Source organism: Periplaneta americana, chromosome 5 (genome assembly GCF_040183065.1).
Source record: "Periplaneta americana isolate PAMFEO1 chromosome 5, P.americana_PAMFEO1_priV1, whole genome shotgun sequence".
In the NCBI taxonomy this organism is placed as follows: domain Eukaryota; kingdom Metazoa; phylum Arthropoda; class Insecta; order Blattodea; family Blattidae; genus Periplaneta; species Periplaneta americana.
In genome coordinates, this window is record NC_091121.1 from 39,585,990 (window position 1) to 39,603,112 (window position 17,123).

At 32.0% G+C, this 17,123-nt stretch overlaps 1 long non-coding RNA gene across 2 annotated transcripts in view; it reads left to right on the plus strand.

The window, feature by feature from the left end:
- Positions 1 to 11,227, plus strand: part of LOC138700473 (uncharacterized) — a 263,149-nt gene extending 251,922 nt beyond the window's left edge. For both annotated transcript variants that reach the window (XR_011332355.1, XR_011332356.1), the window contains exon 4: positions 10,387 to 11,227. This is a non-coding gene — a long non-coding RNA (uncharacterized lncRNA). The remainder of the gene's footprint in view (positions 1 to 10,386) is intronic.
- The last annotated feature ends 5,896 nt before the right edge of the window (positions 11,228 to 17,123 follow it).

The window sequence follows — 17,123 nt, forward strand, 5'->3', positions numbered from 1 at the left end:
TTATGGATTTGGAAGAAAATACGAAGGAAATCACAGTTAACGTTATCTGCTGACAATAGCGGAAGGAATGAGATGACGAATCAGCTGACAGCGGGAAGAGTAGGTCATAGAAAACAGGTCAAGAAGGTGGTTAAGAAGAAACAAGCAAGACGTCCGGAGCCGACAAAGAGGGGAAGTAAAGAAGATTTGGGTAGTCCATCTACTTGTAAGGGAAAGGAAGGAAAAAAGGAACCGCAGAACTACAGTCTACGAAGTTGGTGCTTAAGGGGGATGGAGTGATAAAAGTGTGGCAAAAGACATAGAAACAATAAAGTGAGTGTTCAAGGAATAAGAGTAACTAGCAAAATAATCGGAGAGAGAATGTATAAGAGAATAAGTGAATTAGTGTCCAGAGAAACAAGAGTTGATAAAGGAAGTGACTAGAGAAAATTAGAAGTGTTTGTTAACAGTAATTGGTAGTGAAATGTTATTAATATTGGAGTGTCGACTAAGTTAGCGTACAATCAGAGAAATTGAAATGATATGAAGACAGCAATTATTTGAATGTAAGTTTACAAATGAAGGTTGAGTTGACTTACAAAAATAGTGGCAAACGGAAAATTTATCGGGGTGAAAGGGAACAGTTTAACAAAATAAACATGTGATTCAGTGTCTAATGGAGAAATAAGGGATAAGAGTGATAACAGAAGTGAGGAGAGGTAGAACTGATTGTAAATTAGACATGAAAGTGAATGAGTATGATTAAATAGTGTTAGTAAAAGTTAGTTCAAAATTAGGGAAATTTTAGACGATAGGAAGTACTTCAAATATAAGTAAACAATAAAAGTGGTGAGGTGTTCATTAGAAAGAAGAGAAAATTTTAAGGGGAGAGGTTAGAAAGCAAATTGAGAGTATGTATTATAGTAATAGAGGTAACAAAGGTAAAACAAGATGGCTGCACACGTCAATGAAAGTTTATTGTAATTAGAAGGTAATGGGGAGCACGAATACAGAGATGTGGTGGCGACCCATTACCAAATAAGAGTTGTAGAAATAAATATATCAATATCAATATCAATATCAATATCACAGTTAACGTTATTAATTACTAATGCATTTGCAAGTCAAGAATTTGACCTACTTGATGTGTCTTTCATAAATGATGAAAGTGATTAATGTGATTCAATTGCTGATAGTGACTGAAGCCTTCGAAATTCTAGATCTGAAAAAGGGGGGGATTTTAATTTATTATCAACATATGATACACGCGAAAGCTGTAATGAGCACGACATTTCAGATGTAAATCCTCAAACATTGCAGGTAATGTATAGTGAGAAAACACAGAGACGGGTAATAACAACAAGAGAAGATCCAATCAATTCAACAGGGTTTCAATACACTAAGAAACAGAGTATAATATTGACAAGAGAAGATTAAATCAATTTTAGAGGAAATGAATAAACTAAGAATAGGTGATAATAACAACAAGAGAAGATCCAATCAATTCTACAGGGTTTCAATACACTAAGAAACAGAGTATAATATTGACAAGAGAAGATTAAATCAATTTTAGAGGAAATGAATAAACTAAGAATAGGTGATAATAACAACAAGAGAAGATCCAATCAATTCTACAGGGTTTCAATACACTAAGAAACAGAGTATAATATTGACAAGAGAAGATTAAATCAATTTTAGAGAAAATGAATAAACTAAGAATAGGTGATAATAACAACAAGAGAAGATCCAATCAATTCTACAGGGTTTCAATACACTAAGAAACAGAATATAATATTGACAAGAGAAGATTAAATCAATTTTAGAGAAAATGAATAAACTAAGAATAGGTGATAATAACAACAAGAGAAGATCCAATCAATTCTACAGGGTTTCAATACACTAAGAAACAGAGTATAATATTGACAAGAGAAGATTAAATCAATTTTAGAGAAAATGAATAAACTAAGAATAGGTGACAATAACAACAAGAGAAGATCCAATCAATTCTACAGGGTTTCAATACACTAAGAAACAGAGTATAATATTGACAAGAGAAGATTAAATCAATTTTAGAGAAAATGAATAAACTAAGAATAGGTGATAATAACAAGAGAAGATCCAATCAATTCTACAGGGTTTCAATACACTAAGAAACAGAGTATAATATTGACAAGAGAAGATTAAATCAATTTTAGAGAAAATGAATAAACTAAGAATAGGTGATAATAACAACAAGAGAAGATCCAATCAATTCAACAGGGTTTCAATACACTAAGAAACAGAGTATAATATTGACAAGAGAAGATTAAATCAATTTTAGAGAAAATGAATAAACTAAGAATAGGTGATAATAACAACAAGAGAAGATCCAATAAATTCTACAGGGTTTCAATACACTAAGAAACAGAGTATAATATTGACAAGAGAAGATTAAATCAATTTTAGAGAAAATGAATAAACTAAGAATAGGTGATAATAACAACAAGAGAAGATCCAATCAATTCTACAGGGTTTCAATACACTAAGAAACAGAGTATAATATTGACAAGAGAAGATTAAATCAATTTTAGAGAAAATGAATAAACTAAGAATAGGTGATAATAACAACAAGAGAAGATCCAATCAATTCTACAGGGTTTTAATATACTATAAAACAGAGTATAATATTGACAAGAGAAGATTAAATCAATTTTAGAGGAAATGAATAAACTAAGAATAGGTGATAATAACAACAAGAGAAGATCCAATCAATTCTACAGGGTTTCAATACACTAAGAAACAGAGTATAATATTGACAAGAGAAGATTAAATCAATTTTAGAGAAAATGAATAAACTAAGAATAGGTGATAATAACAACAAGAGAAGATCCAATCAATTCTACAGGGTTTCAATACACTAAGAAACAGAGTATAATATTGACAAGAGAAGATTAAATCAATTTTAGAGAAAATGAATAAACTAAGAATATGTGATAATAACAAGAGAAGATCCAATCAATTCTACAGGGTTTCAATACACTAAGAAACAGAGTATAATATTGACAAGAGAAGATTAAATCAATTTTAGAGAAAATGAATAAACTAAGAATAGGTGATAATAACAACAAGAGAAGATCCAATCAATTCAACAGGGTTTCAATACACTAAGAAACAGAGTATAATATTGACAAGAGAATAGGTGATAATAACAACAAGAGAAGATCCAATCAATTCTACAGGGTTTCAATACACTAAGAAACAGAGTATAATGTTGACAAGAGAAGATTAAATCAATTTTAGAGAAAATGAATAAACTAAGAATAGGTGATAATAACAACAAGAGAAGATCCAATCAATTCTACAGGGTTTCAATACACTAAGAAACAGAGTATAATATTGACAAGAGAAGATTAAATCAATTTTAGAGGAAATGAATAAACTAAGAATAGGTGATAATAACAACAAGAGAAGACCCAATCAATTCTACAGGGTTTCAATACACTAAGAAACAGAGTATAATATTGACAAGAGAAGATTAAATCAATTTTAGAGGAAATGAATAAACTAAGAATAGGTGATAATAACAACAAGAGAAGATCCAATCAATTCTACAGGGTTTCAATACACTAAGAAACAGAGTATAATATTGACAAGAGAAGATTAAATCAATTTTAGAGAAAATGAATAAACTAAGAATAGGTGATAATAACAACAAGAGAAGATCCAATCAATTCTACAGGGTTTCAATACACTAAGAAACAGAGTATAATATTGACAAGAGAAGATTAAATCAATTTTAGAGAAAATGAATAAACTAAGAATAGGTGATAATAACAACAAGAGAAGATCCAATCAATTCAACAGGGTTTCAATACACTAAGAAACAGAGTATAATATTGACAAGAGAATAGGTGATAATAACAACAAGAGAAGATCCAATCAATTCTACAGGGTTTCAATACACTAAGAAACAGAGTATAATGTTGACAAGAGAAGATTAAATCAATTTTAGAAAAAATGAATAAACTAAGAATAGGTGATAATAACAACAAGAGAAGATCCAATCAATTCAACAGGGTTTCAATACACTAAGAAACAGAGTATAATATTGACAAGAGAAGATTAAATCAATTTTAGAGGAAATGAATAAACTAAGAATAGGTGATAATAACAACAAGAGAAGATCCAATCAATTCTACAGTAAATAAAGAAACTCAAGAGCAGGCTAGTGACAAAAGAAGATCCAATAAATTCTATAAGAAAGTAAGAGAGTAAAATAAACAAAAAATTCAAAGACAGAAGAAGAGAAAATTAAGAAGGAATGTGGGACGGAGTATATTACGATAAAGGCTGAAATGGTTCCTGCTAAAACTTTTAGACCTCTGGTCGGCCTGTTTGGCGCAGTTGGTATAGCGCTGGCATTCTATGTCCGAAGTTGCGGGTTCGATCCCAGTCCAAGTCGATGGCATTTAAGTGTGCTTAAATGCGACAGGCTCATGTTAGTAGATTTACTGGCATGGAAAAGAACTCCTGCGGGACAAAATTCCGGCACACCGGCGACGCTGATATAACCTCGATAGTTGCAAGCGTCATTAAATAAAACATAACATTAACTTTTAGACCTCTAGTTTAATGCTATAGAAGAATGTACCGTACATCACTTTCTCAAGAAAAACAAATTCATCTTCAGGATTTTAAAGAAATCTGAAAAATACTTTCAAAACATAATATTATCCAAAACGAAAGTTAAAGAAAAAATAGAGGACAAAATATATCCAGCATACAAGAAAAATTATTGTAAATTATTCATTCACAAATTGCAGGGGATGAAACAATTCAATTGTTAAAAAAAATGTTTTCACATATTCATGGCCTATAATCGAGAGGTCAGATTAATAATCTTATACATAAGAAGAAGGTTTCTCCATGTAGATTTATTACACCTGACAGTAGAGGAAAGTGTGATCCAAAAACTAAAAACAGTGAGGAGAGAAACTACAGTATTACCTGCATAAAACAATTTACTAACATATATCCAAAACATGATAGTCATTATCCACGAAAACGTCGTCAGAAACTATAAAGGGACTTGCTGAGCCTCTCTGACCCCTACTCGTATTGGTGAGGATTGCTATGATCCCTACAGATAATTGAAAACTTCACATACTGCAGCTGTACTTCATGGTGAAACATCATAGAACAGTGACCAGTGGAAACAAATCAGAAATAGTGAAAAACGGTAGGCAATTGTAATTAAACTCCTGCCTTATTCTCTAAACAAAACCATTTTTCTTTAAATTAATAATTAATATAGTTCTGAGTTAATTTCTAGTGCACTCAAAAGAAAACATTGTGTTTAATATTACGATTACAGTTGTTTCAATTAATAATAATAATAGTAATAATAATAATAATAATAATAATAATAATAATAATAATAATAATAATAATAATAATAATAATCTACAAACATCGTGCCTTCCCGTAGAGTTGATGAAGGAAATAGACCTATACTCGTAGTATTTTATGTAAAATTGAAAGTTCTGCCACCTTCTGATTTGTCTCTTTTATTTACATTAAAATAATTGGGCAAAAGATGATATGTCGGAAAATTTCAAATTTCAAAGTATCAATTGAAAAAATATCAAATCCAAATTTAAATTCAACATTTCGAGGAAATTATCCATTAAATACTACGGTCTTAGTTTCCAATATTAATGGGAAGTATTTTTAAATTAAATTGAAAAGTTTAAAATTGCTCTCCTGTAAAATTAAGAAAAGTGTACATATCATGTATTTTGCTATCCCAGTAACTGCTTATGTAACTTAAAATGTAAATAAAATTACTTCCATTACCACTGGACTTACACATTGGACTTAGAAAATTTCGTAATATGACTCTGACATACTCACATCTGTTGTTTTTTTTTTCTGCGGTATGTGTAACATTTACCCTGTAGCTAAAGTCCTGATGTTGGCCCAATAAATAATTTCGAAAATTCTCACTTGGATGTAAAAAAAATATATATCAACACATCCTTTAAAGGGGATGACAAACTCTATAATCTGTGAATATGCCGCTGATAGAATTGCTGTTAAGATAAACGTCAACAGTGATTACAACTGAACTTTCCAGATATTCTAAAAATTCAGTATATCTTCACTGAGCTGGGACTTCTGGCATTAGCTACCTTGTATGCATTGAGAGCAAACATATCGGTTGCTATAGTAACCATCGTGCTCTATTGATTTGATTGTACGCCCGCTCCCATTTGATCTGCATATGTCTCGACATTCTGAATTTTCTCTCTTCATTCATCTTCACTCTGGAATTTTTAACTTGTCTAGTGTCGATTGTTATTTAATTGAGATTGTAGCCTGATTCGTTACGAACCGCTGTACACCACTACGAACATCCTATTGCTTCGCATTCTCGAGTTATATTGCCTCGGCTGCCGCCCGACACGCCAATTCATGCAAATTCCTCCCTCCCGCGTATCACTAGATGACCTTGAGTTGGAGTGCGTGACGTCACGATGAATATAGCGATCCTTCGTCTGTCGATTGCTGTTTACTTCATTGGAATATGTTGTGTAATTTAGAATTTATAGGCGCGAAAAAACTCGTCTGAAAATGTGTTGGTCGAATTTTTAAGATGACATTCTTACTGGAACGAAATTATAGACGTATTCACATCAAAATAAATTGAAAACTGTTTGAATTTGAAAAACAGCATTGCGCAGAAAAGTGTAATTATCTCTCAAACTGAATATCAGATGGATATAAAAATATGTTATTATCCCCTTAATGAAATGTAACGTGTACTGTCTGTGGAAGCAAACAACTGGAATTTTAGTTACGTTCTTGATTACATTTACAACCTAGCTGAAGGCATATAATTAATAATTATTAACAACCGTATTGATGGAATCATTTAATTAAATTTGTACCATGTTATAGGCTAGATTTTTTGAAGATAATACTTTAAATAGAAAGTCACCATTTAATTTACGAGCGAACCTTATCAAGAGGACGCCATTACTTCCACAACAATAACATTTTATCTTAATATTACCTCGTTACACACGTTACGGACATTCACAACACACAAGCGTCAAGCCTCTTGTGTGATCATATAATAATATTAAATCTCCGCTAATGGCAAGGCTTTGAATTCAATTAACGAAGTTATCTTAATTGTAACACTTCTTTTTCTCTCTACAATCTTGTTTTATTTTGTGCTACAACAATGCTTGCATTTTGTTCTGTTATTGCAACTCTCACACATGAGATAGGATTATTACAAAGCAGAGCACGAGAAATTTATTTTTATTTTCTGAGCTAAGCGCCATTCACAATGCAAACTTTAAAGTAAAGAAAATGTTGAAAAGAAAGCGAGGAATCATAGTATTAAATGTGACCATTCACAATACCTTCACGTAAACGCAAATGGTAACTGTCTAAAATTATAAGATCGCAGTTCCATGTATGTTTAAATTTACTTATATACGGTACTAACCAATAATTTATTAAAAACAAGTTTAAGTAAACGTAAAATTTTAAGATTGTAGACACATATTTGTGTGTTTAAACTCACGTAGAAAGCAATAATTGATTAACAATACATTCAAGTAAACGCTAAGTAATAATATTGTAGTCCCATATTAGTAGGCTGTATTAAGTTTACGTAGTAGTCAATAATTAATTAAAAACAAGTTTAAGTAAACGCAAAATAATAAGATTGTAGACACATATTTGTGTGTTTAAACTCACGTAGAAAGCAATAATTGATTAACAATACATTCAAGTAAACGCTAAATAGTAATATTGTAGTCCCATATTAGTAGGCTGTATTAAGTTTACGTAGTAGTCAATAATTAATTAAAAACAAGTTTAAGTAAACGCAAAATAATAAGATTGTGGACACATATTTGTGTGTTTAAACTCACGTAGAAAGCAATAATTGGTTAACAATACATTCAAGTAAACGCTAAGTAATAATATTGTAGTCCCATATTAGTAGGCTATATTAAGTTTACGTAGTAGTCAATAATTAATTAAAAACAAGTTTAAGTAAACGCAAAATAATAGGATTGTGGACACATATTTGTGTGTTTAAACTCACGTAGAAACCAATACTTTATTAACAATACATTCAAGTAAACGTTAAATAATAAGATTGTAGTCCCATATTAGTAACCTATATTAAGTTTACGTAGTAGTCACTAATTAATTAAAAACAAGTTTAAGTAAACGCAAAATAATAGGATTGTAGACACATATTTGTGTGTTTAAACTCACGCAGAAACCAATACTTTATTAACAATACATTCAAGTAAACGTTAAATAATAAGATTGTAGTCCCATATTAGTAATCTATATTAAGTTTACGCAGTAGTCACTAATTAATTAAAAACAAGTTTAAGTAAACGCAAAATAATAAGATCGTAGACACATATTTGTGTGTTTAAACTCACGTAGAAACCAATACTTTATTAACAATACATTCAAGTAAACGTTAAATAATAAGATTGTAGTCCCATATTAGTAATCTATATTAAGTTTACGTAGTAGTCACTAATTAATTAAAAACAAGTTTAAGTAAACGCAAAATAATAAGATTGTAGACACATATTTGTGTGTTTAAACTCACGTAGAAACCAATCCTTTATTAACAATACATTCAAGTAAACGTTAAATAATAAGATTGTAGTCCCATATTAGTAATCTATATTAAGTTTACGTAGTAGTCACTAATTAATTAAAAACAAGTTTAAGTAAACGCAAAATAATAAGATTGTAGACACATATTTGTGTGTTTAAACTCACGTAGAAACCAATACTTTATTAACAATACATTCAAGTAAACGTTAAATAATAAGATTGTACTCCCATATTAGTAATCTATATTAAGTTTACGTAGTAGTTACTAATTAATTAAAAACAAGTTTAAGTAAACGCAAAATAATAAGATTGTAGACACATATTTGTGTGTTTAAACTCACGTAGAAACCAATACTTTATTAACAATACATTCAAGTAAACGTTAAATAATAAGATTGTAGTCCCATATTAGTAATCTATATTAAGTTTACGTAGTAGTCACTAATTAATTAAAAACAAGTTTAAGTAAACGCAAAATCATAAGATTGTGGACACATATTTGTGTGTTTAAACTCACGTAGGAACCAATAATTTATTAACAATACGTTGAAGTAAACGCTAAATAAAGAGATTTTAGCCCCATATTTGTATGTTGAATTTACGTAGTAGCCAATAATTAATTAAAACAAGTTTAGGTAAACTCAGAAACATAAGATTGTAGACGCATATTTGTGTGTTAAAGCTCACGTGGAAACCAATAATTTATTAACAATACGTTCAAGTAAACGCTAAATAATAGGATTGCAGTCCCATATTAGTAAACTATATTAAGTTTACGTAGTAGTCAATAATTAATTAAAAACAAATTTAAGTAAACGCAAAATCATAAGATGTACACATATATTTGTGTGTTTAAGTCCACGTAGAAACCAATAATTTATTAGCAGTAAATTCGAATAAATGGTAAATAATAAGATTATAGCCCCACATTTGTATGTTAAATATACGAAGAAGCCAATAATTCTCGTAGGATGAAGAGAAGGCCATATGACCTTAATCCCGGCTGATTAAATAAATAAATAAATAAATAAATAATTTCAGACAGTCAAAAAATAATAATTCCTTTAAAAAATGCAAATCATGAGATTGTATAGCGACATATATATGTTTATGTTTACGTAGAAGTCAATAATTAATTAAAAATGAGTCTAAGTAAACGTAAAATTATAAGATTGTAGCTCTATATTGTATGTATAAATTTGCGTAGAAGCCAATAATTCATTCAAAGTAAGTTCGAAGAATAAGTCTAACATTATAATATGGTAGCTCAATGTTTGTTTAAGTTTACGTACAAACCAATAATCCATTGGCACTAAGTTGAATTAAACGCAAAAGTTTAAGTTTGCAGCTCCATGTTCGTATGTTTAAGTTTATGTAGAATCCTATAATTCCATTCAAAATAAGTTCAAGTAAATGAAATGTGTGTTTAAGTTTACATAGAAGCGTATAATTAAATGGTAATAAGTTCAAGTAAGCGCAAAATTATAAAGTTGTAGTTGTTGTTTGTATACGTAAGTTCACGTCGAAGCGAATAATGTCTACAGTTCTGCTGTGTACGAACTCAGATACGTTGGACTTTTAGAAAAAAAAAAAAACGCAACAGTATCAGCAGAGGACAATAGATTGTATGAGTCATGTATTAAAAATGCATAAAACTTACAATTGTTTGTTCACAGGCATGTGCCAAACTCTACAACATAATCATTGATTTGTACGTACTTCGCCAACATGCCTCTTATCTCTGTTTTTTTTTTTTTGTTACAGGTGCGGGTTCATGTAGGCCTACAGCTATCTGCGAACTTCAATGTCGCGATGACTAACAATATCCGTGAACAATCTATTACTCATTCAAACTTGTGCATTAGTTCCTGTACACACGTCAAGATTTAACAATTACAATGTGATTGGTGTGTTACTGCATTTTCTTTTATCATACAAAGTACACACTGTTTATATTTAAATAACAATACTGAATTTCATCCAATGCTTAATTTGACGGTACTGATTTGATTTGAGCGATGGCACACAAGTTTTCTACAGGGACATCACTTTATTTTTACTAACATTTTTAATATTAACCTGGCTATACCTTTAGAGAACCGGAAACACCGCTTGCTCCCCCCCTCCAAGACTGGAGTTCGATGATACTGGCGTAAAACACAAATCACTCTACTAGGTATAGGAAGGAAGAAAAGTAGTTCATCCATTTACGTAAACTAGGAAATATCGCGATTTTGAGTTTGATAATTTTCATTAGGTTTTTCTTTAATCAAAGTACAGTACTGTATTAAGAATAAGTGTTTTTACTCACGAAGTGAGTTATCCATGCGAACGTATTCATTATGCAGTGTATATTATACTGTCTACAGCACATTAGCGTACAATATAGAGAAAGAAGTTAAATTGAAAAATAATCATAATATGAATATTTAAACACAATTTTGAAAATGGTGGCCGTTCATTTCGATACAGGCTTCAGTTCTTTTGTGCATATTATCGCACTATAGACTATTGCATCTAATTCCAATTGCCAGTTTCGTCCTTCGTACTAGTAACTCATATTGAAATAATTCTGTACCTACTCTACGTACTGTAAATTCAATCTTCACTTCTGCACGACCCGAAAATATAAAATTACTCAGACATGCTATCTACTGTCCGTCGAAGTGGTTATGCCGCAGGATTGTAGGAAGGGAGGAAATCACGTGACAGTTAATTACTTAACGATGCCCTTTTATTTAAGTTAAATTAAACAGTTGTATAATATTACGTAAACTTCCAATTCCTAAGAGAAATTAATGTTTTCAGAAAAGAGCTAAGACAGCCCAGCTTTTACAGAGGGGCGAGCAGAAGCAGGTGGGGGAAATCGGGATGCGACGTAGGCAAACGGACAGTACCTGTGCGAAAATATGATTCAATATTGAAAGCTCTTTCGTCACTGGGAAACGCGAACATATTTCTGGAACGTACTATACTCAGTAACTCAGTACTGCTTACTATCTGCGGTCTTGGTTCTGTGTGGAGTTGGAACTTCCTCAGTAGAAGGGGTGGGAGTGAAGTACACATTCACAAACTCAGGTACAATAAAAATTGAAGTAAAAATAAAATGATGTCCCTGTACAAGAATTTGATGACCTGAGTATTTGATTATGATATTATAGCTACACCATATCACCATCACCGAGTTGCAAAATCTTCCGCTAGGTTTCGTTGTAATAGGATTAAAAATAGAGGCAAGTTCTGAAAAAAGGAAAAGAGCTAATAAAAGACTAGCACAAATGAAATAGGAAAGGAATTACTTAAGCTCAGTCTACTATATACAGTCGCGAAGCTTGAGGTGTTTTTTTGCAAATCTCGTGATAAAGCGCTCCAAGCGGTTAGCAACTAGAAACAATAGACTGTCCATGGTCGAATTTGGACTGTGTCTTGTTTCTACCGAGTGCTAGCTCGTTGCGTATTTCACATTGGTGCTTGTGAAATGTTCGTTATTGGTTATAATGAAAATGTTAATGGCTAAAATATAATAATTGGAATAATAATATGGGACAAGGAGGAGACGTTTGTAGTGATAGAAATTGTAGCAACAGTAAGAGAAAGAGGCCAGAGTTATCCTTTTTCCGATTTCCGAAAGATTCAGAAAGGTTCCTGGGTTTCCACAAGAATGCTGTGCAGAAACAAAACTCTTAATTTTGAAGTTCTTTGTGACTGTTAGAATACATTATATCCTTAAATTTCACAATGAAATGTTTCAGTCTAACCGAAAGGACATTAGATACCGGTTAAAGTTCTATCACTTAGGCTGCTAAATTTCCAGAGAGATAAAGGTTAGGTCTACTTTTTTTCTCAGAGGATATATTTTTAATTGTAGCTATTAATTTTGTTATTATTTTATATGTTATTTTACTAAAGACGTAGAAAAAAATTAAGTTTGTTTTAATGAAATTTATTGATCACGTTTTATTTTTAATTCTGTGGGGATTATTATTGCTTAGGCCTACTTTTTTTTTCAAAGGATATGCTTTTAATTATAGCTGTTAATTTTGTTGTTATTTTTATTTGTTACTTTACTAGAGACGTAGAAAAAGTCTCTTACAATAAAATTTATTGATCACATTTTATTTACAATTCTGGTGTGATTATTATTGCTTAACCTTATCCCACTTTGTTAACTACGTAAGCCTACACTACAAGTACCGGTACACGTAAGTTACTCCATTAATTCATATTTCCATTATTATTGTTGTAAAGGGAAATGCAAATTAATATTTATTGGTTTCGTAGTTAATTATCGCTATAATCTTGAATGAGTGAAGCTATTATAGTAAATTTCAGTTCCTTTTGCAGAAACAAAAATAATATTAACCTATTTCTTGCAGGTATCTTCGAGTTTATGGTGGAATTTAATATACTTCATTAAAATAATAAATTAACTTTATGCATTTAATATTTCAATAATGGAAGGAAGGTATTAATTTTTCTAAAAGAACACGACAACGAAAGTGTAACATATTTTGTCGTCTGCTAGGAGAGAGATCTGCGATGATGAGGCGATAGTAGCGATCCTAGTGGTGGGCAACTACCCATGTTTGCATTTTTACTACATATTGAGCTTCGCGACTGTATATAGTAGACTGTGACTTAAGTGACAAGCCGAGATCTGTGATAAATAGCCCAGAGGTCTGTCACGTATAGCCCCGAGATCTGTGACGCGTAACCCCGATTTCTGTAACGCATAGTGCCGAGGTCTGTGACGCGTAGCCTCGAGATCTGTGATGTTTAGCCCGAGGTCTCTGACAAAGTGAAAGTCAATTAGATAAGTGGCTAGCTAAGTGACAGGATGCCAAAGATATTCGCGTAGTGACATATCCTCTAGATAGGTGGTAACGCTCAAAGCTTGATGTCATAGCGAGGAAGTTTATTAACAATAGCATAGAAATTTGTCAGCTAGACTGTATTTTACTATTAAAGAGAGAACAAAATTTGGGGCGGATGAATGTGTTTATAGCTTTAACAGTGTTCACAAGTGTTTCTAAGAGTGGTCTTTCACTTTATACTTTATTCTAGTGACTCCAAACTTCTTACGTGTACCGTCACTTGTCATTTATTGTGAACTTTTCATGAAATTAAGACGGTCTGAATGCGATCTTCTTGGATTACAGATAACAAAATTAATTCCTTCAATTTAAACAGTATTTTTTAAATATTTTAAGTCATTTCCGTTCGGTAAAGTAATTATATGAATTGGCAAAATTTATAGTTGAAACAGATATGAGTCCAAGAGATGTTTAAATTTTAAATTTAAGTATGTAAAGAATTATTATTTATTTTCGTTGTAGGAGTTAAGGAGATATATAAAAATTGTCTTTAAAGAAGCGTCTTGAAGAATTGGAGAAATGTTAAAAGTTTAACGACATTTTAACAATCACGCAGTCCAGCTTACCACACTGTCAAATTCAGGTTTATTTAATTAATTTAAGGAATATAATCTGTATACAATTTTATACATCTGTTATGTTAAATTGAAAGTCTCTACTTTATGTATTATTTAAACTTCACACTTACCGGCACGATGTGAAATTCAAGCGATGTAGATTTGGCACAGCCCTGAAACAAAACAGAATGTTATACAAAAATGTAATTGTCAATAATTCTATTCGTGTCTGTTTTGTATACAAAAATTAGAATCGATAGTGTTAGGAATTAGGATGTTAAAGAAGGTGAAATTCAAACCAGCAGATAAGTTTGTCAATACTGTAGAAGATCTGAATGGATTGACTGTTGATAACATTGCCAGAGGGCTGAGAACAATAGATTAGGAACTCAGGAAGACTTCGTAAAACCTATCTATTCTCATCGAGAGGTAAGAGAAGAAGAAGACGAAGCCTTATTATTCATTAGAGAGTTATAGACATGTATTACACCTGCTTTCCATCCTATGCGATGTAAGTTTGAATCCTGTGCTTGGAACAATTTTTCACGAAGCAATCCTGTCACCTTTGCCATCGTTTTTCTAAGTATTTATTCCATCTTGTGAGCCATCACTTGAACATAGGCCTATAGTCTAATATTAGTTAAAGCCTTATACAGAGTAATTTAGGAGGAATAGTACATATTTTTAAGGATGGTAGTATCGACTATTTTGAGTAAAAAAGTTCGTATAAACAAATGCCTCATTTTCAATGAGCGTGGAGATACAATTGTTTGAAAGTTATTCATAATAATCCTTACAAAATGATAAGAAGAAAAGGCAAATTACCTAATGATTACATTTATTACTTATTTACATGGTATCAATACATTTCATCAGCTCAATGCATTTTCGCGCTCTGCTGATAACAGTAAGTGTTACTCTTTTGACGTAGCCTCGTCGTTCCTTCATGAGGGAAGAACTAGTCGTAGAATACGAGCAGCCAATTTGTCCATTGCATTTATTTCGTTTTTGTACAATTCGCCTTTCATACACCTCCATAGATAAAAATCGACAGGAATAAGGTTTGAGAACCTTGGTGTCAAGACACATGATCACTGCGACCAATCTATCGTACCGGAAATTTGAGATTTAAATGATCACCTGACGACTAAAATGTACAAAGGCTCCGTCATGAAGGAAGAACATACTCATTACCAATCCTTGCTAGCCAAGACAACTATAAACAGCTGTTTCTCAACACTCATTATGAACAGTGCTCTCCTCAAACAATCTTAGAAGTCCACCGTTGTGGAGTAACGGTTAGCATGCCTGATTGCCCCTAATTCAAATCCTGGTTGAAACAAGTTACCCAGTTGTGGTTTTCTCCGGGCATTTCCCTCAACTCATTAAGAGCAAATGCTGGGTAACTTTCGGCGCGCCACTGGCGCAGGTCAGCCGGCTAAGACGCTTGTCTGCCGACCCGGAGTTGCTCTCGGACGTGGTTTCGATTCCCTCGTGGGTGGATTAACTTGTTGGGTTTTTCCGAGGTTTTCTCCAACCGTAAGGCGAATGTCAGATGCTCTAAGGCGAATCCTCGGCATCATCTTGCCATCAACAATTCCATCGACGCTAAATAACCCAGTAGTTGACTCAGCATCGTTAAATGAGTAACTAAAAAATCTTTCGGCGCTAGGCTCTTGATTCATTTCGCTGGCATCATCATCTCAATTTCATTCAGACGTTAGATAATCGTCGCATTTAACCCTTAAATTCACAAAGTATCCTATAGGATGCAACAGGTTAATATGATATATGCTATAATTTTAATAGAACAGTAGAAAAAAATTGGTAGGAAAATTAAATTTAACCAAAATTTCACAATACTGTAATATTGTATAACATATAAAATATGAACATTGCGATAGTTGTTTTCTTTACAGTCCGACACGGTTTAATAAACTAGTGTGAGAAATGAAATTTTGCCAATTTAAAGGTTAGGGCCTAATATTTTAGCGTCACACGTCGTAAAATAAACAAGTTAAACGATCAGAAGAGCAATACGTTCTAATCCTTTGTGAGTAGTCATTTGTGCCATCTGCAATCTGTAAGGCTTGTTATACGTAATATTCAAACAGCTGTATCTCCAAACCCATTGAAAACCGGACAGATGTTTATATGAACATTTTCGCTCAAAACAGTCCGTACTGCCAGTCCTTTTCAGAATCACTCTGTATAATTATAATCAGGTACTCCATGATAAAATACATCAAAATATAAATATAATTTTGGCGCAGAGTTTATTAAGCAAGTTTTTATAACAAGACATAATAGTAATATGCGTTACAAGAGCGGTATGTTGAAGTTTTCATGTTCGAGGAAAAGTTTGAAAAAGCGAAACGTAGTTGTGCTTTTTTAATTTCCGAGAATTGAAAGAAAACATACCGCTCGTGTATCGTACATTATTTTGTGCAAAGATCGTTTATTACATACTTGAAAGAGGAATTTCTAATTAGTTGCAATGAAATCTCCATCTTGGTTTCTGTTCAATGAAGGAAAATTTGCAAAACAAAAATATCTATCTTCAAGACTGTTGCTTTAAAATGTTTTCTGTGTTTACTATACTCCAGCAGGCCGTGATATACGTCTGTCTTTTTTTTTCCCAGTCTATGATGAGTCTGGAATCTTGTTGATTTTTTCACGGCTTCCTTAATGTTACTTGCATCACGAATCCAGTAACTTTAGTGGAGTTGTAGAGTTTACTTAATCTTTGCAAATATTTAAAGCAAACAGTAACAGTAACAAATATAAATGACACTCGGGATGAAATTAAACGTAGAATAAATATGGGAAATGCGTGTTATTATTCGGTTGAGAAGCTTTTATCATCTAGTCTGCTGTCAAAAAATCTGAAAGTTAGAATTTATAAAACAGTTATATTACCGGTTATTCTGTATGGTTGTGAAACTTGTACTCTCACTCTGAGAAAGGAACATAGGTTAAGGGTGTTTGAGAATAAGGTACTTAGGAAAATATTTGGGACTAAGCGGGATGAAGTTACAGGAGAATGGAGAAAGTTACACAACACAGAACT